Source organism: Pristiophorus japonicus, chromosome 30, assembly GCF_044704955.1.
Source record: "Pristiophorus japonicus isolate sPriJap1 chromosome 30, sPriJap1.hap1, whole genome shotgun sequence".
Classification (NCBI taxonomy): Eukaryota; Metazoa; Chordata; class Chondrichthyes; family Pristiophoridae; genus Pristiophorus; species Pristiophorus japonicus.
In genome coordinates this window covers 1,968,136-1,990,766 of record NC_092006.1, presented here as the reverse complement: position 1 = coordinate 1,990,766, position 22,631 = coordinate 1,968,136, and positions in this window count along the sequence as shown.

Sequence of the window (22,631 nt, the reverse complement as noted above, 5' to 3'; positions counted from 1 at the left end):
CCTCCCCCCACTCTCTCCTCCCCCCACTCTCTCCTCCCCCCACTCTCTCCTCCCCCCACTCTCTCCTCCCCCCACTCTCTCCCCCCCCCCCACTCTCTCCTCCCCCCACTCTCCCCCCCCCCCACTCTCTCCCCCCCCCCCACTCTCTCCTCCCCCCACTCTCTCCTCCCCCCACTCTCTCCTCCCCCCACTCTCTCCTCCCCCCACTCTCTCCTCCCCCCACTCTCTCCTCCCCCCACTCTCTCCTCCCCCCCCACTCTCTCCTCCCCCCACTCTCTCCTCCCCCCCCACTCTCTCCTCCCCCCACTCTCTCCTCCTCCCCCCACTCTCTCCTCCCCCCACTCTCTCCTCCCCCCACTCTCTCCTCCCCCACTCTCTCCTCCCCCACTCTCTCCTCCCCCCACTCTCTCCTCCCCCCACTCTCTCCTCCCCCACTCTCTCCTCTCCCCACTCTCTCCTCCCCCCACTCTCTCCTCCTCCCCCCACTCTCCTCCTCCCCCCACTCTCTCCTCCCCCCACTCTCTCCTCCCCCACTCTCTCCCCCCCCACTCTCTCCCCCCCCCACTCTCTCCCCCCCCCCCCACTCTCTCCTCCCCCCACTCTCTCCCCCCCCCCACTCTCTCCTCCCCCCACTCTCTCCTGCTCCCCCCACTCTCTCCTCCCCCCACTCTCTCCTCCCTCCACTCTCTCCTCCCCCCACTCTCTCCCCCCCCCCACTCTCTCCCCCCCTACTCTCCCCTCCCCCCACTCTCTCCCCCCCCACTCTCTCCTCCCCCCACTCTCTCCCCCCCCCCAAATCTCTCTCCCCCCCCAATCTCTCTCCCCCCCAATCTCTCTCCCCCCCAATCTCTCTCCCCCCCAATCTCTCTCCCCCCCAATCTCTCTCCCCCCCAATCTCTCTCCCCCCCAATCTCTCTCCCCCCCAATCTCTCTCCCCCCCCAATCTCTCTCCCCCCCCCAATCTCTCCTCCCCCCACTCTCTCCCCCCCCACTCTCTCCCCCCCCAATCTCTCCCCCCCCAATCTCTCCCCCCCACTCTCTCCTCCCCCCACTCTCTCCTCCCCCCACTCTCTCCTCCCCCCACTCTCTCCTCCCCCCACTCTCTTCCCCCCCACTCTCTCCTCCCCCCACTCTCTCCTCCCCCCACTCTCTTCCCCCCCCCACTCTCTCCCCCCCCCACTCTCTCCTCCCCCCACTCTCTTCCCCCCCCACTCTCTCCCCCCCCACTCTCTCCCCCCCCTCACTCTCTCCCCCCCCCACTCTCTCTCCTCCCCCCACTCTCTCTCCTCCCCCCACTCTCTCTCCTCCCCCCACTCTCTCTCCCCCCCCAATCTCTCCCCCCCCAATCTCTCCCCCACACTCTCTTCCCCCCCCCCCACTCTCTCCCCCCCCCACTCTCTCTCCTCCCCCCACTCTCTCCTCCCCCCACTCTCTCTCCTCCCCCCACTCTCTCTCCCCCCCCACTCTCTCCCCCCCCCACTCTCTCCCCCCCCGCACTCTCTCCCTACCCTGTCATTCTCCGAGCGCTGCCTCCAGTAAATAAACCAAAGACTCGGACCTTGGTGCTGGAGGTGGTGCTGGATCCTCAACTCACACCAGGGCGGCGGGACCTGACCCAGACGGTTCGGCGTACGACTTGAGAGCGCTGTTCGCCATTTGCTTGTGGCATGCACTGATTCCCATTAAATTATCTTCCCACCTCCGGGGTCCTCGTGTGTGTAACTCTCACAAACCCGCCCACCGCCTGGCTGGGCGGGTACTGGCAAACGCACAATTTAAAGGGGGGCTGGATTGTCGTCTTTGCTCATCTCGGGGCGCTAAGGTTTGCGCCTCAGTCTGCAATATTGGTCAGCCTGGGGCCCACAGTGTGTGGGGGGAGGGCGGTAAGGGAGATGTTGTACACCTCTCTCTCGGGGCGCTAGGCCGACCGAACGAGCGAAAATCTCGAGCTGAACAACCGGTGGAGAATTTTAATAACCTGGGAAAAAAAAAACACCAAAAATATTCCCGACGAGTAACTCACGCCGCCACGATGCAAACCGCAAAAATAACTAAAACAATCGCGCTTACCCGAGGTCGACATTACTGAGCACACTGCGACCGCAATAGGTCCCACCAGGGGGCGCTGTACGGAGCGCTACGGGTCAGGCGGGAGGCAAATATCGAGCTGGTGTCACAAGCAGCGGCATTGCGTGCAAGTCCCCCGGGAGGACAGACGCACCAACGTTAGCGTCCTCGACCAGGCCCAACATCCCCAGCATCGAAGCAATGACCACACTCGACCAGCTCCGCTGGGCAGGGCCACATTGTCCGCATGGTTCCCCCCCAGACACGAGACTCCCAAAGCGAGCGCTCTACTCGGAACTCCTTCACGGCAAACGAGCCAAAGGTGGGCCAGAGGAAACATTACAAGGGACCCACCCTCAAAGCCTCCCTGATAAAGTGCAACATCCCCCACCGACACCTGGGAGTCCCTGGGCCCAAAGACCAATCCGCCCTGAGTGGAGGGAGTGCATCCGGGAGGGGCGCTGAGCACCTCGAGTCTCGTGGCCGAGAGCGTGCAGAGACCAAGCGCAGGCAGCGGAAGGAGCGTGCGGCAAACCAGTCCCACCCTCCCCTTCCCTCAACCACTATCTGTCCCACCTGTGACAGGGGACTGTGGCTCTCGTATTGGGCTGTTCAGCCACCTGAGGACTCATGTTAAGAGTGGAAGCAGGTCTTCCTCGATCCCGAGGGACTGCCGATGATGATGATAACGTTGTGAAACATCCCAGGGTGCTTCACAGGAGTGTTAGAAGACCAAAAGTTTGACACCGAGCCGAATAAGTAGAAATTAGCGCAGGTGACCAAAAGCTGGGTCAAAGAGGGAGGTTTTAAGGAGCATCTTGAAAGCAGAAAGAGAGGCAGAGAGGTTTAGGGAGGGAGTTCCAAAGTTAGGGCATAGTCTCAGAATAAGGGGGCCACCCATTTAGGATGGAGATGAGGAGGAATTTCTTCTGGTGAATCTGTGGAATTCTCTGCCCCAGAGAGCTGTGGAGGCTGGGTCACTGAATATATTTAAGGCGGAGATAGACGGATTTTTGAGCGATAAGGGAGTGAAGGGTTAAGGGGAGCGGGCGGGGAAGTGGAGCTGAGTCCATGATCGGAGCAGCCGCGATCGTATTGAATGGCGGAGCAGGCTCGAGGGGCCGAATGGCCCCCTCCTGTCTCCGATGTGATTATTTGTTGAGGAGGTGGGCAAGGGAAGCAGATAATGAAGCTGTAAAGAGGACAGGCAGTGAGTCTTTCACTTGCCCCGTCAATCGATGCTACACACTCTGAAACTCCCATTAATTCCCGGGATAAGTGGAGTGCCGGGGAGGGGGGGGGAAGGGTCCCCCTGGGAAGCTCTAATGGACTTTCAGGCCCAGTAATTAACGTACATTGCAGGCACTTTCCCCAGCGAGTCAGGCCGGCACGAGCTCTCCAGCGGGCTCCCTCTTGCCGTCCTGACGTGCGCAGCTTTGCTGAGTGATGGAGAGTACCAGCACCAAGTCTTGACTTGTCCCGGGACGGTGTCTGCACAGGGCGCCCGGTCCCCGTTAACGGATTCTGTGCGAAGCGCCGTTCGATCCCGGACCAACCCCAGCGCAGCAGCAACAGGCCGCTGAGTTCCAGGGCTTTCGGAGAAACCGCAGAGAGCTACGGCACGGGAGCAGGCCATTCGGCCCATCGTGTCCGCGCCGGCCGACCAAGGGCCACCCGGCCTAATCCCACTGTCCCGCTCTCGGTCCGTAGCCCTGTGGGTTACTGCACTTCGAGCGCACATCCAAATGTGGTGAGGGTTTCTGCCTCTACCACCCTTTCGGGCAGTGAGTTCCACCCCAGACCCCCACCACCCTCTGGGTGAAGACATTTCCCCTCAAATCCCCTCTAAACCTCCCCCCAATTACTTTCAATCTCTGCCCCCTGGTTGTTGACCCCCTCTGCCAAGGGAAACAGGTCCGTCCTATCCACTCTATCCAGGCCCCTCATCATTTTATACACCTCAATCAGGTCTCCCCTCAGCCTCCTCTGTTCCAAAGAAAACCCCAGCCTATCCAATCTTTCCTCATCGCTAAAATTCTCCAGTCCAGGCAACATCCTGGTAAATCTCCTCTGTACCCTCTCCAGTGCAACATCCTGGTAAATCTCCTCTGTACCCTCTCCAGTGCAACATACTGGTAAATCTCCTCTGTACCCTCTGCAGTGCAACATCCTGGTAAATCTCCTCTGTACCCTCTCCAGTGCAACATCCTGGTAAATCTCCTCTGTACCCTCTCCAGTGCAACATCCTGGTAAATCTCCTCTGTACCCTCTCCAATGCAACATCCTGGTAAATCTCCTCTGTACCCTCTCCAGTGCAACATCCTGGTAAATCTCCTCTGTACCCTCTCTAGTGCAACATCCTGGTAAATCTCCTCTGTACCGTCTCTAGTGCAACATCCTGGTAAATCTCCTCTCTACCCTCTCCAGTGCAACATCCTGGTAAATCTCCTCTGTACCCTCTCCAGTGCAACATCCTGGTAAATCTCCTCTGTACCCTCTCCAGTGCAACATCCTGGTAAATCTCCTCTGTACCCTCTCTTGTGCAACATCCTGGTAAATCTCCTCTGTACCCTCTCTAGTGCAACATCCTGGTAAATCTCCTCTGTACCATCTCTAGTGCAACATCCTGGTAAATCTCCTCTGTACCCTCTCTAGTGCAACATCCAGGTAAATCTCCTCTGTACCCTCACTAGTGCAACATCCTGGTAAATCTCCTCTGTACCCTCTCCAGTGCAACATCCTGGTAAATCTCCTCTGTACCCTCTCCAGTGCAACATCCTGGTAAATCTCCTCTGTACCCTCTCTAGTGCAACATCCTGGTAAATCTCCTCTGAACCCTCTCCAGTGCAACATCCTGGTAAATCTCCTCTGTACCCTCTCTAGTGCAACATCCTGGTAAATCTCCTCTGTACCCTCACTAGTGCAACATCCTGGTAAATCTCCTCTGTACCCTCTCCAGTGCAACATCCTGGTAAATCTCCTCTGTACCCTCTCCAGTGCAACATCCTGGTAAACCTCCTCTGTACCCTCTAAAGTGCAACATCCTGGTAAATCTCCTCTGTACCCTCTCCAGTGCAACATCCTGGTAAATCTCCTCTGTACCCTCTCCAGTGCAACATCCTGGTAAATCTCCTCTGTACCGTCTCTAGTGCAACATCCTGGTAAATCTCCTCTCTACCCTCTCCAGTGCAACATCCTGGTAAATCTCCTCTGTACCCTCTCCAGTGCAACATCCTGGTAAATCTCCTCTGTACCCTCTCCAGTGCAACATCCTGGTAAATCTCCTCTGTACCCTCTCCAGTGCAACATCCTGGTAAATCTCCTCTGTACCCTCTCCAGTGCAACATCCTGGTAAATCTCCTCTGTACCCTCTCTAGTACAACATCCTGGTAAATCTCCTCTGTACCCTCTCTAGTGTAACATCCTGGTAAATCTCCTCTGTACCCTCTCTAGTGCAACATCCTGGTAAATCTCCTCTGTACCGTCTCTAGTGCAACATCCTGGTAAATCTCCTCTGTACCCTCTCCAGTGCAACATCCTGGTAAATCTCCTCTGTACCCTCTCCAGTGCAACATCCTGGTAAATCTCCTCTGTACCCTCTCCAGTGCAACATCCTGGTAAATCTCCTCTGTACCCTCTCCAGTGCAACATCCTGGTAAATCTCCTCTGTACCCTCTCTAGTACAACATCCTGGTAAATCTCCTCTGTACCCTCTCTAGTGTAACATCCTGGTAAATCTCCTCTGTACCCTCTCCAGTGCAACATCCTGGTCAATCTCCTCTGTACCCTCTCTAGTGCAACATCCTGGTAAATCTCCTCTGTACCCTCTCCAGTGCAACATCCTGTTAAATCTCCTCTGTACCCTCTCCAGTGCAACATCCTGTTAAATCTCCTCTGTACCCTCTCTAGTACAACATCCTGGTAAATCTCCTCTGTACCCTCTCCAGTGCAACATCCTGGTCAATCTCCTCTGTACCCTCTCTAGTGCAACATCCTGGTAAATCTCCTCTGTACCCTCTCTAGTGCAACATCCTGGTAAATCTCCTCTGTACCCTCTCTAGTGCAACATCCTGGTAAATCTCCTCTGTACCCTCTCCAGTGCAACATCCTGTTAAATCTCCTCTGTACCCTCTCCAGTGCAACATCCTGTTAAATCTCCTCTGTACCCTCTCCAGTGCAACATCCTGGTAAATCTCCTCTGTACCCTCTCCAGTGCAACATCCTGGTAAATCTCCTCTGTACCCTCTCTAGTGTAACATCCTGGTAAATCTCCTCTGTACCCTCTCTAGTGCAACATCCTGGTAAATCTCCTCTGTACCGTCTCTAGTGCAACATCCTGGTAAATCTCCTCTGTACCCTCTCCAGTGCAACATCCTGGTAAATCTCCTCTGTACCCTCTCCAGTGCAACATCCTGGTAAATCTCCTCTGTACCCTCTCCAGTGCAACATCCTGGTAAATCTCCTCTGTACCCTCTCCAGTGCAACATCCTGGTAAATCTCCTCTGTACCCTCTCTAGTACAACATCCTGGTAAATCTCCTCTGTACCCTCTCTAGTGTAACATCCTGGTAAATCTCCTCTGTACCCTCTCCAGTGCAACATCCTGGTAAATCTCCTCTGTACCCTCTCCAGTGCAACATCCTGGTAAATCTCCTCTGTACCCTCTCCAGTGCAACATCCTGGTAAATCTCCTCTGTACCCTCTCCAGTGCAACATCCTGGTAAATCTCCTCTGTACCCTCTCTAGTACAACATCCTGGTAAATCTCCTCTGTACCCTCTCTAGTGTAACATCCTGGTAAATCTCCTCTGTACCCTCTCTAGTGCAACATCCTGGTAAATCTCCTCTGTACCCTCTCCAGTGCAACATCCTGGTAAATCTCCTCTGTACCCTCTCTAGTGCAACATCCTGGTAAATCTCCTCTGTACCCTCTCCAGTGCAATCACATGCTTCCTGTAATGTGGTGACCAGGTGTGAAACCCGGGAACTTTTGAAAGGTGGTGAAATTAGCGAATAACTTTGCGCTTTCTCTGAATTGGGCGTTCGCGCTCCAGGAAGGAGGTGGAGCGTTTAAATCAAGTGCCCTCGGAGGGGCTGATGGAGGCAGGAGCGGTGGGGGGGGGGGGCGGTTTTGGTGCAGAGCTGTGCCATGTCCCCGTGCAGCAGTGCTGGGATCACAGGTGCCTTCCCTCCCTTCTCTCCACGGGAGCTGGTCCCCGACGGCAGTCGCGGTTGAACCGGCCCGATCAGCCCCCACGCAGCTCCGCCAATCGATCGCGCTCCCCCCGCCGATCGATCGCCCCACCCCCACAAGCGCCCCCCCCCACCCCGAACAACACCTCCCGCAGCTGCCGGTGTTGCGGGCCTGGGACGCTACACACGTGGACGATGACTTCGCGATCTCCGCGCAAGGGGTTATCGCTGCCGCAATCCTCCCGGCCAATTTCGCGGGTGTCGTTTCTCTCGCCGCGCCCGCTCTCTAAGTTAGCGCCCCCGTTACCGTCACCCCCCCCCAGGAGGCGCTTACGTGAGATGCAAAGGAGGCCAATTTCTCGGCCTACAAAAGCAAGGATGTGATTGCTAAACCGTTAAACGGGTTAGACCGAGCTGGAGTATTGTGGCGGTCTTTTGTGCACCTGTGACTATGCTGACAGGTTTGTGGGTCTGTTGGCGGGAGTGCTCCCTCTATTTATCGGGGACTTGGCCTGGAGGGTGGTGCACGGGGCAGTCCCGTGCAATCGCTTTTTAAGCCGGTTCACGGGCTCCCGGGCCGCCTGCAATTTCTGCGGCCTGGAGGAGTCCGTGTCCCACGTGTAGCGTTCAGTGTGCGAGGTTGCAGCCCCCTGTTCCAATGTTTGAAGGGGCCGCTCCTCAAATTCTGGCTGCACTTCAGTCCCACGCTCCTGATCTTTGGGCACCCTGTGCGGAGGGGGGGGGGAGCGGGGCAGGTCCGAGGGCCTCCTCGTAGGACTGCTCCTGGGCACGGCCAAGGGGGCCATCGGCCGGTCCAGGCAGCGGGCGGTCGAGGGGGTCATTCAGCCCCGACTGCCTGCCTCTCTTCCGCGGTTACATCCGGGCCAGGGTGTCCCTGGAGACGGAGCACGCGGTGTCCACCGGTACGCTCGCGGCCTTCCGCGAGAGGTGGGCGCCGGAGGGACTGGAGTGCATCATCACCCCCGGCAACCAAATTTAATTTGATTTGTCTAAAGTCCAAAGTTTAATTTGCCAGTTCTATTAACAAGGGGGAGGCACTTGATTTATACTTTTACAAAAATAGTTGGAGAGCTGTTGAGTTGGGAGGGGCTTAGCCAGTCACGTGATGTTCACAAGACTCAATAAAACCCCGGCCAGTTGGATTCGGGGGATCCACGATGGGGCAGGTGGTTGTGAGCCTGGTGGATGAACCGGTAATGTGTCGTGTGATTGTTAAACCTTTGCTGATAAACCGACTAGTTCTTAATAGCAACATGTTGCTATGAATTCTTAACCAAAGAACCCAGGAAGCAAATACATCACATCGGCCAATTCTGGGCACCGCACTGTGGGACGGATGTGAAGGCCTTGGAGAGGGGGCAGAGGGAGGTTGACCAGAACGGTTCCAGTGATGAGGGACTTCAGTGACGGGGAGAGACTGGAGAAGCCGGGGTTGTTCTCCTTGGAGCAGAGAAGGTTAAGGGGAGATTTGATCGAGGTGTTCAAAATCACGAGGGGTTTTGATCGAGTAAATCGGGAGACACTGTTCCCCAGAGGCAGGAGGGTTGAAAGTTGGCATGCAGGTACAGCAGGCGGTGAAGAAGACAAATGGTATGTTGGCCTTCATAGCGAGAGGATTTGAGTATAGGAGCAGGGAGGTCTTACTGCAGTTGTACAGGGCCTTGGTGAGGCCTCACCTGGAATATTGTGTTCAGTTTTAGTCTCCTAATCTGAGGAAGGACATTCTTGCTATTGAGGGAGTGCAGCGAAGGTTCACCAGACTGATTCCCGGGATGGCAGGACTGACATATGAGGAGAGACTGGATCGATTGGGCTTATATTCACCGGAGTTTAGAAGGATGAGAGGGGATCTCATAGAAACACACGGGACAGGTTAGATGCAGGAAGAATGTTCCCGATGTTGGGGAAGTCCAGAACCAGGGGTCACAGTCTAAGGATAAGGGGTAAGCCATTTAGGACCGAGATGAGGAGAAACTTCTTCACTCAGAGAATTGTGAACCTGTGGAATTCTCTACCACAGAAAGTTGTTGAGGCCAGTTCGTTAGATATATTCAAGAGGGAGTTAGATATGGCCCTTACAGCTAAAGGGATCAAGGGGTATGGAGAGAAAGCAGGAAAGGGGTAATGAGGTGAATGATCAGCCATGATCATATTGAATGGTGGTGCAGGCTCGAAGGGTGAATGGGATCCTCCTGTGCGATATCGTGCTGTGAGGTCTGATATTTAAACGAGTTAAGGAACGCCCGCCATGCTCCGAGCTCCTCGATGGCCCGCTCGCTCACTCACTCTCTCCCTCTCGCTCACTCACTCTCTCCCTCTCACTCCCTACACACTTTAATCATCGTCCTTCGGTGCGCTGAGCCGTGAGTAACAAGGAGACCGCGATCGCTGTCCGTCCATGGTCCGCGGCCCCCCCAGGGCGAGGGGGGAGGGATTCCAGGCCGGCCTGTGTGCGGGAGGGTGTGAGGCAAAGGGGGCGGGGGCTCCTGTGCCCGGGGCGAGTCCGCTTCTCCCCCCCCCCCCCCCCCCTCCCCCAGCTAAAGGTTTCTCTGGCCTGGTCCCACTGGGGTTCCGCGAGCTCCCACTGAGTGCGACCTGGAGGCGTCTGAATCAACAGAGGCGGGGGGCCACGGGGTGGGGGGTGGCGGAGAGAGAGTGAGAGAGTGTGTGGGGGAGGGAGGGAGAGAGTGTGTGTGTGTGGGGGAGGGAGTGAGAGAGACTGTGGGGACAGGGAAAGGAGAGTGGGAGTGTGTGGGGGAGGGAGTGAGAGAGTGTGTGGGGGAGGGAGTGAGGGAGTGAGAGAGTGTGTGGGGGAGGGAGTGAGAGAGAGTGTGGGGGAGGGAGTGAGAGAGAGTGTGGGGGAGGGAGTGAGAGAGAGTGTGGGGGAGGGAGTGAGAGAGAGTGTGGGGGAGGGAGTGAGAGAGTGTGTGGGGGAGGGAGTGAGAGAGTGTGTGGGGGAGGGAGTGAGAGAGTGTGTGGGGGAGGGAGTGAGAGAGTGTGTGGGGGAGGGAGAGAGAGAGTGTGGGGGGGAGGGAGAGAGAGAGTGAGTGTGTGTGGGGGAGGGAGTGAGAGAGTGTGTGGGGGAGGGAGTGAGAGAGTGTGTGGGGGAGGGAGTGAGAGAGTGTGTGGGGGAGGGAGTGAGAGAGTGAGAGTGTGTGTGGGGGAGGGAGTGAGAGAGTGTGTGGGGGAGGGAGTGAGAGAGTGTGGGGGAGGGAGTGAGAGAGAGTGTGGGGGAGGGAGTGAGAGAGTGTGGGGGAGGGAGTGAGAGAGTGTGGGGGGGAGGGAGTGAGAGAGTGTGTGGGGGAGGGAGTGAGAGAGTGTGGGGGGGAGAGAGTGAGAGAGTGTGTGGGGGAGGGAGGGAGAGAGTGTGTGTGTGTGGGGGAGGGAGTGAGAGAGTGTGTGGGGGAGGGAGTGAGAGAGTGTGTGGGGGAGGGAGTGAGAGAGTGTGTGGGGGAGGGAGTGAGAGAGTGTGTGGGGGAGGGAGTGAGAGAGTGTGGGGGAGGGAGTGAGAGTGTGTATTGGGGGAGAGGGGAGGGAGAGAGTGTGTGGGGGAGGGAGTGAGAGTGTGTGTGGGGGAGGGAGTGAGAGAGTGTGTGGGGGAGGGAGTGAGAGAGTGGGAGTGTGTGTGGGGGAGGGAGAGAGAGATTGAGGAGAGAGAGAGTGAGAGAGTGTGTGGGGGAGGGAGTGAGAGAGTGTGTGGGGGAGGGAGTGAGAGAGTGTGTGGGGGAGGGAGTGAGAGAGTGTGTGGGGGAGGGAGTGAGAGAGTGTGTGGGGGAGGGAGTGAGAGAGTGTGTGGGGGAGAGAGTGAGACTGTGTGTGAGGGAGGGAGTGAGAGAGTGGGAGTGTGTGTGGGGGAGGGAGAGAGAGAGTGAGGAGAGAGAGAGAGAGAGAGAGAGAGTGTGTGTGGGAGAGGGGAGGGAGAGAGACTGTGGGGACAGGGAAGGGAGAGTGGGAGTGTGTGGGGGAGTGAGTGAGAGAGTGTGTGAGTGTGTGAGTGTGTGGGGGAGGGAGTGAGAGGGTGTGTGGGGGAGGGAGTGAGAGAGTGTGGGGGGGAGGGAGTGAGAGAGAGAGTGTGTGGGGGAGGGAGTGAGAGAGAGAGTGTGTGAGGGAGTGAGAGAGAGTGGGAGTGTGTGGGGGAGGGAGTGGGAGTGAGTGTGGGGGAGGGAGGGAGAGTGAGGAGAGAGAGAGAGAGTGTGTGGGGGAGGGAGAGAGAGAGAGAGAGAGTGTGTGTGGGGGAGAGGGGAGGAGAGAGAGAGTGTGTGTGGGGGAGAGGGGAGGGAGAGAGAGTGTGTGTGGGGGAGAGGGGAGGGAGAGAGAGTGTGTGGGGGAGAGAGAGAGAGAGAAAGTGAATGTCGGGAGAGAGAGAGAGAGTGTGTGTGGGGGAGAGGGGAGGGAGAGCGAGTGTGTGTGGGGGAGAGGGGACAGAGAGAGAGAGTGTGTGAGAGAGAGAGAGAGAGAGAGAGTGTGAGGGAGTGAGAGAGAGAGTGTGTGAGGGAGTGAGAGAGAGAGTGTGTGAGGGAGTGAGAGAGAGTGTGTGGGGGAGGGAGAGAGAGAGAGAGAGAGTGTGTATGGGGGAGAGGGGAGGGAGAGAGAGAGTGTGTATGGGGGAGAGGGGAGGAGAGAGAGAGTGTGTGTGGGGGAGAGGGGGAGGGAGAGAGAGTGTGTGTGGGGAGAGGGGAGGGAGAGAGAGTGTGTGTGGGGAGAGGGGAGGGAGAGAGTGTATGTGGGGAGAGAGGAGGGAGAGAAAGTGAGTGTGTGGGGAGAGGGGAGGGAGAGAGAGAGTGTGTGTGGGGGAGAGGGGAGGGAGAGAGAGTGAGTGTGTGGGGGAGAGGGGAGGGAGAAAGTGAGTGTGTGTGTGGGGAGGGAGAGAGTGAGTGTGTGTGTGGGGAGAGGGGAGGGAGAGAGTGAGTGTGTGTGTGGGGAGAGGGGAGGGAGAGAGTGAGTGTGTGTGTGGGGAGAGGGGAGGGAGAGAGAGAGTGTGTGTGGGGGAGAGGGGAGGGAGAAAGTGAGTGTGTGTGTGTGGGGAGAGGGGAGGGAGAGAGAGTGTGTGTGTGGGGAACGGGGAGGGAGAGAGTGAGTGTGTGTGTGGGGAGAGGGGAGGGAGAGAGTGAGTGTGTGTGTGGGGGAGAGGGGAGGGAGAGAGTGAGTGTGGAAGGGGACGGAGGGAGTGGGAGAGACAGAGAGCCCTCGGACGGGATGTGTAGAGGCCGAGAGGGTGTATTTGGGGCTGTGCAGGATGAGGAGGGAGATGTCAGTGCGTGTGATCGATATGATAGAGAGGGGCTGTGAGCCGTTGTGTTCATTCGTTACGCTGTTTTTTAAATGTGTTTCAGAGTAGAGCATCAGTCAGTTTGTAAATAGCCCCTTGCTGATTAAAATGACCCCTAGCCATTATCGTGTGTGCTAGGATACTAAAATATAAAAGGCAGTATCCAGGACTGAGTGTATACACTGGCACATTACAGCACCTCTCCACAGGGATATTGTTCCTTTAATATTTAATCCCCCTCTCTCCCAGACCTCCAATCTCAGTCTCTCTCTGTTTACATTGATGAGATGATAAGCATTTGTCAAACGTGATACCTGATCCCTCAACAGCCTCCGATATTCTCTGAGACGCACGCACGGGCTGTACAGTACCAGACGGGAGGGTATCTTGGCCTTTATTGCAAAGGGGATGGAGTATAAAAGCAGGGAAGTCTTGCTCCAGTTACACAGGGTATCGGTGAGGCCACACCTGGAGTACTGCGCGCAGTTTTGGTTTCCATATTTACGAAAGGATACACTTGCTTTGGAGGCAGTTCAGAGAAGGTTCACTCGGTTGATTCCGGGGATGAGGGGGTTGACTTATGAGGAAAGGTTGAGCAGGTTGGGCCTCTACTCATTGGAATTCAGAAGAATGAGAGGGGATCTTATCGAAACGTATAAGATTATGAGGGGGCTCGACAAGGTGGATACAGAGAGGATGTTTCCACTGATGGGGGAGACTAGAACTAGGGGGCATGGTCTTAGAATAAGGGGCCGCCCATTTAAAACTGAGATGAGGAGGAATTTCTTCTCTCAGTGGGTTGTAAATCTGTGGAATTCTCTGCCTCAGAGAGCTGTGGGGGCTGGGTCATTGAATACATTTAGTCCCACCTGTGACAGAGACTGTAATTCCCGTATTGGACTGTTCAGCCACCTGAGAACTAACTTTTAGAGTGGAGGCAAGTCTTCCTCGATTCCGAGGGACTGCCTATGATGATGAATAAATTTAAGGTGGAGATGGTCAGATTTTTGAGCGATAATGGAATCATTATCAGAGGCGGTCCCTCGGAATCGAGGAAGACTTGCCTCCACTCTAAAAGTGAGTCCTCCGGTGGCTGAACAGCCCAATACGAGAGCCACAGACCCTGTCACAGGTGGGACAGACAGTGGTTGAGGGAAGGGGAGGGTGGGACTGGTTTGCCGCACGCTCCTTCCGCTGCCTGCGCTTGGTTTCTGCACGCTCTCGGCGACGAGACTCGAGGTGCTCAGTGCCCCTCCCGGATGCACTTCCTCCACTTAGGGCGGACTGGTCTTTGGGCCCAGGGGCTCCCAGGTGTCAGTGGGGGATGTTGCACTTTATCAGGGAGGCTTTGAGGGTGGTCCCTGTAACGTTTCCTCTGGCCCACCTTTGGCTCGTTTGCCCGTGAAGGAGTTCCGAGTAGAGCGCTCGCTTTGGGAGTCTCGTGTCTGGGGGGGAACCATGTGGACAATGTGGCCCTGCCCAGCGGAGCTGGTCGAGTGTGTGGTCAGTGCTTCGATGCTGGGGATGTTGGGCCTGGTCGAGGACGCTAACGTTGGTGCGTCTGTCCTCCCAGGGGATTTGCAGGATCTTGCGGAGACAGCGTTGGGAAGCGGGAGGGGAAGTGGAGTTGAGTCCACGATTGGATCAGCCATGATCGTATTGAATGGCGGAGCAGGCTCGAGGGGCCGAATGGCCTACCCCTGCTCCTGTGCCTGATGTTCTGTTCCCGGTGGGTGAGGCGGATTGTTGAGAAGGGCAGCACTTGTGCGGAGAGTGAGTTTGGGCGAGACGGACTGGTCCCTTCCCCTGATTGCACCATTAGTGAGCGAGAGAGTGCGAGGAAACGCTCACTGATATATATCTTTAATAAACACTAAGGCTCTTTTCCCCCGCCCTGTAAAAACTGCTAATGCATCATTAGGAGCAGGTCTGCGGTGAGACTAATACGATGTTAGGCAACATCACAGCCGCTTTATGATGCTCTCAACCAGCTCACAGGATGTCAAGTGTGAAAAGTGAAATGGTCAATGAATTATGTTCAACCTGCTGCCAGAGGATTATTCCTCAGCTCATGACAAACAGGGAAATCCGATCTCCCACACCGTTCCCTGAGCGCAAGTTCACACCCTCAGCATCAGCTCCGATTCTATCCTCTCCCTCCCTGCCTCATCTGACTCTGCCCAGGAACTCTTTCCCTTTCGCCCCAGCTCTCCCACACACCGACTCTCATTGGGGTACGGGTCCCACACACACTAACTCTCACTGGGGTACGGGTCCCACACACACTGACTCTCACTGGGGTACGGGTCCCTCTCACACTGACTCTCACTGGGGTACAGTCCCACACACACTAACTCTCACTGGGGTACGGGTCCCACACACACTAACTCTCACTGGGGTACGGGTCCCACACACACTGACTCTCACTGGGGTACGGGTCCCACACACACTGACTCTCACTGGGGTACAGTCCCACACACACTGACTCTCACTGGGGTACAGTCCCACACACACTGACTCTCACTGGGGTACAGTCCCACACACACTGACTCTCACTGGGGTACAGTCCCACACACACTGACTCTCACTGGGGTACAGTCCCACACACACTGACTCTCACTGGGGTACAGTCCCACACACACTGACTCTCACTGGGGTACGGGTCCCACACACACTGACTCTCACTGGGGTACAGTCCCACACATACTGACTCTCACTGGGGTACAGTCCCACACACACTGACTCTCACTGGGGTACAGTCCCACACATACTGACTCTCACTGGGGTACAGTCCCACACACACTGACTCTCACTTGGGGTACAGTCCCACACACACTGACTCTCACTGGGGTACAGTCCCACACACACTGACTCTCACTGGGGTACAGTCCCACACACACTGACTCTCACTGGGGTACGGGTCCCACACACACTGACTCTCACTGGGGTACAGTCCCACACACACTGACTCTCACTGGGGTACGGGTCCCACACACACCGACTCTCACTGGGGTACAGTCCCACACACACTGACTCTCACTGGGGTACAGTCCCACACACACTGACTGTCACTGGGGTACAGTCCCACACACACTGACTCTCACTGGGGTACAGTCCCACACACACTGACTCTCACTGGGGTACAGTCCCACACACACTGACTCTCACGAGGATATGGGTCCCACACACACTGACTCTCACTGGAGTACGGGTCCCACACACACTGACTCTCACTGGGGTACAGGTCCCACACACACTGACTCTCACTGGGGTACGGGTCCCACACACACTGACTCTCACTGGGGTACAGTCCCACACACACTGACTCTCACTGGGGTACAGTCCCACACACACTGACTCTCACTGGGGTACGGGTCCCACACACACTGACTCTCACTGGGGCACGGGTCCCACACACACTGACTCTCACTGGGGTACAGTCCCACACACACTGACTCTCACTGCGGTACGGGTCCCACACACACTGACTCTCACTGGGGTACGGGTCCCACACATACTGACTCTCACTGGAGTGCGGGTCCCACACACACTGACTCTCACTGGGGTACGGGTCCCACACACACTGACTCTCACTGGGGAACAGGTCCCACACACACTGACTCTCACTGGGGTACAGTCCCACACACACTGACTCTCACTGCGGTACGGGTCCCACACACACTGACTCTCACTGGGGTACAGGTTCCACACACACTGACTCTCACTGGGGTACGGGTCCCACACACACTGACTCTCACTGGGGTATGGGTCCCACACACACTGACTCTCAGTGGGGTACAGTCCCACACACCACTGACTCTCACTGGGGTATGGGTCCCACACACACTGACTCTCACTGGGGTACAGTCCCACACACCACTGACTCTCACTGGGGTACGGGTCCCACACACACTGACTCTCACTGGGGTACAGTCCCACACACCACTGACTCTCACTGGGGTACGGGTCCCACACACACTGACTCTCACTGGGGTACAGTCCCACACACACTGACTCTCACTGGGGTACAGTCCCACACACACTGACTCTCACTGGGGTACAGTCCCACACACACTGACTCTCACTGGGGTACAGTCCCACACACACTGACTCTCACTGGGGTACAGTCCCACACACCACTGACTCTCACTGGGGTACGGGTCCCACACACACTGACTCTCACTGGGGTACAGTCCCACACACACTGACTCTCACTGGGGTACAGTCCCACACACACTGACTCTCACTGGGGTACAGTCCCACACACACTGACTCTCACTGGGGTATGGGTCCCACACACACTGACTCTCACTGGGTACGGGTCCCACACACACTGACTCTCACTGGGGTACAGTCCCACACACACTGACTCTCACTGGGGTACGGGTCCCACACACACTGACTCTCACTGGGTACGGGTCCCACACACACTGACTCTCACTGGGGTACAGTCCCACACACACTGACTCTCACTGGGGTACAGTCCCACACACACTGACTCTCTCTGGGGTACGGGTCCCACACACACTGACTCTCACTGGGTACGGGTCCCACACACACTGACTCTCACTGGGGTACGGATCCCACACACACTGACTCTATGACCTCCTCCAGCCCCTACAACCCCCCGAGATCTCTGCCCTCCTCCAATTCTGCCCTCTTGCCCATCCCCCGATTTCCATCTCTCCACCATCGGTGGCCGTGCCTTCAACTGCCTGGGCCCCGAGCTCTGGAACTCCCTCCCTAAACCTCTCCGCCTCTCTCCTGCTTTAAGACGCTCCTTAAAACCTCCCTCTTTGACCCAGCTTTTGGTCACCTGCGCTAATATCTCCTGATGTGGCTCGGGGGTCAAATTGTGTCTGAGAATCACTCCGCGGGGCGTTTTACTACGATAAAGACGCTATATAAATGCAACTTATTGTTGCACCCGAGGCTCTCAGTTTCCCGATGGGCGGGTTAAGATAAAATTAACCCCTTAATCTTTAGCGTTATAATACAATCAGAGAATCAGAGACTTTTGCAGCACGGGAAGAGGCCATTCGGCCCATCATGTCCACACCGGCCGACCAAGAGCCACCCGGCCTAATCCCACTTCCCGCTCTCGGTCCGTAGCCCTGTGGGTTACGGCACTTCAAGCTGCACATCCAAATGTGGTGAGGGTTTCTGCCTCTACCACCCTTTCAGGCAGTGAGATCCTCCCCAGACCCCCACCACCCTCTGGGTGAAGACATTTCCCCTCAAATCCCCTCTAAACCTCCCCCCAATTACTTTCAATCTCTGCCCCCTGGTTGTTGACCCCTCTGCTGAGGGAAATAAGTCCGTCCTATCCACTCTATCCAGGCCCCTCATTATATTATACCATCATCATCATAGGCAGTCCCTCGGAATCGAGGAAGACTTGCTTCCGCACTTAAAATGAGTCCTTAGGTGGCTGAACAGCCCAATACGAGAGCCACAGTCCCCTGTCACAGGTGGGACAGACAGTGGTTGAGGGAAGGGGAGGGTGGGACTGGTTTGCCGCACGCTCCTTCCGCTGCCTGCGCTTGGTTTCTGCACGCTCTCGGCGACGAGACTCGAGGTGCTCAGCGCCCTCCCGGATGCACTTCCTCCACTTAGGGCGGACTGGTCTTTGGGCCCAGGGACTCCCAGATGTCGGTGGGGGATGTTGCACTTTATCAGGGAGGCTTTGAGGGTGGTCCATTGTAACGTTTCCTCTGCCCACCTTTGGCTCGTTTGCCCGTGAAGGAGTTGCGAGTAGAGCGTTTGCTTTGGGAGTCTCGTGTCTGGGGGACATGCGGACAATGTGGCCCTGCCCAGCGGAGCTGGTCGAGTGTGGTCAGTGCTTCGATGCTGGGGATGTTGGCCTGGTCGAGGACGCTAATGTTGGTGCGTCTGTCTTCCCAGGGGATTTGTACTTGAATAAGGTCTCCCCTCAGCCTCCTCTGTCCCAAAGAAAACAGACACAGAATCTCCAATCTTTCCCCATCGCTAAAATTCTCCAGTCCAGGCAACATCCTGGTAAATCTCCTCTGTACCCTCTCAAGTGCAACATCCTGGTAAATCTCCTTTGTACACTCTCTCATCCAACATCCTGGTAAATCTCCTCTGCACCCTCTCTCGTGCAACATCCTGGTAAATCTCCTCTGTACACTCTCTAGTCCAACATCCTGGTAAATCTCCTCTGTACCCTCTCTAGTCCAACATCCTGGTAAATCTCCTCTGTACCCTCTCTAGTCCAACATCCTGGTAAATCTCCTCTGTACCCTCTCCAGTGCAACATCCTGGTAAATCTCCTCTGTACCCTCTCCAGTGCAACATCCTGGTAAATCTCCTCTGCACCCTCTCTAGTGCAACATCCTGGTAAATCTCCTCTGTACCCTGTCTAGTGCAACATCCTGGTAAATCTCCTCTGTACCCTCTCTAGTGCAACATCCTGGTAAATCTCCCCTGTACCCTCTCTAGTGCAACATCCTGGTAAATCTCCTCTGTACCCTCTCTAGTGCAACATCCTGGTAAATCTCCTCTGTACCCTCTCCAGTCCAGGCAACATCCTGGTAAATCTCCTCTGTACCCTCTCCAGTGCAACATCCTGGTAAATCTCCTCTGTACCCTCTCTAGTGCAACATCCTGGTAAATCTCCTCTGTACCCTCTCTAGTGCAACATCCTGGTAAATCTCCCCTGTACCCTCTCTAATGCAACATCCTGGTAAATCTCCTCTGTACCCTCTCCAGTGCAACATCCTGGTAAATCTCCTCTGTACCCTCTCCAGTCCAGGCAACATCCTGGTAAATCTCCTCTGCACCCTCTCTCGTGCAACATCCTGGTAAATCTCCCCTGTACCCTCTACAGTGCAACATCCTGGTAAATCTCCTCTGTACCCTCTCCAGTGCAACATCCTGGTAAATCTCCTCTGTACCCTCTCCAGTGCAACATCCTGGTAAATCTCCTCTGTACCCTCTCTAGTGCAATCGCATCTTTCCTGTAATGTGGTTTCCAGAACTGCACGCAGTACTCCAGCTGTGGCCTAAATAGTGTTTTATACAGTTCAAGCATAACCTCCCTGCTCTTGTATTCCTTGTTTCGACATATATATATATATTGAAAGATGTGGTATCCTGGTGCACTTGGAACTGGGATTTTGCACGATTGAATAATGGAACGCTCTCGCAGGCCGGAAGGTTTTCCTGAGTGACTGACATTGACGATCTGATCAATTCTGCTCCTTTGCACGACTCACTCAGCAGCCTGGGCTTCCCCCAGGGGGAGGGAGGAGGGGGCTTGAAGCCTTTTTTGAGGACTGTTAATGTGTGCCGTGGCAAGGCAGAATGTCAGAACAGATGCTCACCCTCCCCGCAGAACTCACACTACCTCCCTCCGTCTTGTCTTCACTCGTCGAGGCCAGGCTCACATCTCGTGTCTGAGTGTGTGACAGCTCCTCCCAGAGTGGGACTGAGCCCCACACACCGAACAGGAAGATCCCAGGCAAATAGGTAAGGCACATTTGCATTTCGATAGCGCCGTTCACGACCACCGGACGTCCCAAAGCGTTTCACAGCCAACAAAGTGCTGTGGTAACTGTCGTAATGTAGGTTTTAAACAGCGTCTCGAAGGAGGAGCGCGAGGCGGAGAGGTTTAGGGAGGGAGTTCCAGAGCTTGGGGTCTCAGGCAGCTGAAGGCACGGCCACCGATGGTGGAGCGATTATAATCAGGGATGGGCAGGAGACCAGAATTGGAGGAGCGCAGAGATCTCGGAGGGTTGTAGGGGCTGGAGGGAGTTACAGAGATAGGGAGGGGTGTAGGGCTGGAGGGGGTTGCAGAGATAGGGAGGGGCTGGAGGGGGTTACAGAGATAGGGAGGGGTATAGGGGCTGGAGGGGGTTGCAGAGATAGGGAGGGGTGTAGGGGCTGGAGGAGGTTACAGAGATAGGGAGGGGTGTAGGGCTGGAGGAGGTTACAGAGATAGGGAGGGGTGTAGCGGCTGGAGGAGGTTACAGAGATAGGGAGGCGTGTAGGGGCTGGAGGAGGTTACCGAGATAAGGAGGAGGGGACGAGGAGGCCATGGATGGATTTGAATACGAGGATGAGAATTTTGAAATCGAGGCATTGCTGGACCGGGAACCAATGTCGCTCCGTGAGCACAGGGGGTGATGGGTGAGTGGGACTGGGTGTGAGTTAGGACACGGGGCAGTGAGCACAGGGGGTGATGGGTGAGCGGGACTCGGTGCGAGTTAGGACACGGGGCAGTGAGCACAGGGGGTGATGGGTGAGTGGGACTGGGTATGAGTTAGGACACGGGGCAGCGAGCACAGGGGGTGATGGGTGAGTGGGACTGGGTGTGAGTTAGGACACGGGGCAGTGAGCACAGGGGGTGATGGGTGAGCGGGACTGGGTGTGAGTTAGGACACGGGGACAGCGAGCACAGGGGGTGATGGGTGAGTGGGACTCGGTGCGAGTTAGGACACGGCGCAGTGAGCACAGGGGGTGATGGGTGAGTGGGACTGGGTGTGAGTTAGGACACGGGGTCAGTGAGCACAGGGGGTGATGGGTGAGTGGGACTCGGTGTGAGTTAGGACACGGGGTCAGCGAGCACAGTGGGTGATGGGTGAGTGGGACTGGGTGTGAGTTAGGACACGGGTCAGTGAGCACAGGGGGTGATGGGTGAGTGGGACTGGGTGTGAGTTAGGGCACGGGGCAGTGAGCACAGGGGGTGTTGGGTGAGTGGGACTAGGTGTGAGTTAGGACACGGGGTCAGTGAGCACAGGGGGTGATGGGTGAGTGGGACTCGGTGTGAGTTAGGACACGGGGCAGTGAGCACAGGGGGTGATGGGTGAGTGGGACTGGGTGTGAGTTAGGACACGGTGGGGCCAGAGTTTTGGATGAGTTGATGAGTACGGAGGTTGGAGGGTGGGGTGGGGAGTGCTGGAAATCCAGCTCCCTCCCTCGCCACCTCTACCCCTTCTTCCAGAAGTGCATGACCCGGTCAGCCCTCTGCCGAATGTCCGATTCTCCCCGTCGTGGGAGTGCGAGAGATATTGGCATTCAGACACCAATTGTCTGTCCGGCACCAGCCTTGGTGGGCACTGCCACCTGGTGGCCATCAGCCCCACCATCGGCTACAGAGTTGCCCCGGTTATAACTGCAGCATGTTTCAGAGTGACACAGTGTGATCATGGTGTGAGGGAGCGCTGCACTGTCGGAGGGGCAGTACTGAGGGAGCACCGCATTGTCAGAGGGGCAGTACTGAGGGAGCACCGCATTGTCGGAGGGGCAGTACTGAGGGAGCACCGCATTGTCGGAGGGGCAGTACTGAGGGAGCACCGCACTGTCGGAGGAGCAGTACTGAGGGAGCACCGCATTGTCGGAGGGGCAGTACTGAGGGAGCGCCGCACTGTCGGAGGGGCAGTACTGAGGGAGCACCGCATTGTCGGAGGGGCAGTACTGAGGGAGCGCCGCACTGTCGGAGGGGCAGTACTGAGGGAGTGCCGCACTGTCGGAGGGGCAGTACTGAGGGAGCCCCGCACTGTTGGAGGTGCCGTCTGTCGGATGAGACGTTAAACCGAGGCCCCGTCTGCCCTCTCGGGTGGATGTAAAAGATCCCGGGGCCACTATTGGAAGAAGAGCAGGGGGAGTTCTCCCCGGTGTCCTGGGGCCAATATTTATCCCTCGACCAACGTCACTAAAACAGATGATCCGGGTCATTATCACATCGCTGTGTGTGGGATCTTGCTGTGCGTTAATTGAGCTGCCGCGTTTCCCACAATACAACAGTGAGCACACTCCGAAAGTACTTCATTGGCTGTGGGGGAGCTCTGGGACAAATTGAGGGGGTCAATAGGCTTCGGAGAAAAGCAAGTCTTGTTTTAAACACAGGGTTTCTTTCCGACCTGCTCTCCCCCACAGTGGGAGCAGGGGTTGAGCGAGTCGGGGGGTCAGTGCGGAGGTCGGGGTGAGGGGGGGGTTGTGAGCCTGGGTTGTCGGGGGAATAAATAACGAGAGCGGAGGCCACAGCGTCAGAAAGTGAAACGATTTATTCTGCGCGCGCTGAGAATGCCAAACCGACAACGGAAGCTCAACACCGGGCGT